The sequence below is a fragment of the Cynocephalus volans genome, chromosome 10, assembly GCF_027409185.1.
Source record: "Cynocephalus volans isolate mCynVol1 chromosome 10, mCynVol1.pri, whole genome shotgun sequence".
Lineage (NCBI taxonomy): Eukaryota > Metazoa > Chordata > Mammalia > Dermoptera > Cynocephalidae > Cynocephalus > Cynocephalus volans.
In genome coordinates this window covers 13,174,500-13,174,980 of record NC_084469.1, presented here as the reverse complement: position 1 = coordinate 13,174,980, position 481 = coordinate 13,174,500, and positions in this window count along the sequence as shown.

Sequence of the window (481 nt, the reverse complement as noted above, 5' to 3'; positions counted from 1 at the left end):
CTCAAAATGATGAAGGAATAAATGAATGGAGAGATGGAGAAACGAATAATGAAGAATGAATGAATGACACAGAGTCAGGACTGGAACGCAGACAGGGGTCCTGGCTTCCTGTCAATTTCCTTCACAACCGCCTTTAAGATTCCTGGTCCACTTCCTCCTTTACAATTTCTCTCCCCTCACCCGGTGTCTTTTTTCACGCTCCAACCCGACCCGGTATTGAAGTGCGCCGCCCAGCCAGCGCCCCGCCCCCGCCCCGCGAGGCCCCGCCCCGCCCCGCCCCCGCGAGGCCCCGCCTGCCCGCCAGATCCCTGCGAGAATGAATGGCAGCGTGGCCGCCGCGCCGCTCGGGGCGCTGATTGGCCGCCCGGCGCGATGACGCGCAGGCGGCCGCGGGTGCACGCAGGCGGGCCAAGCGGGCAGGGGTGGAGCCGGGCTCTGGGGCGGGGCTCGGGCTCACCCGGGCGGGGGAGCCCGGGAAGCG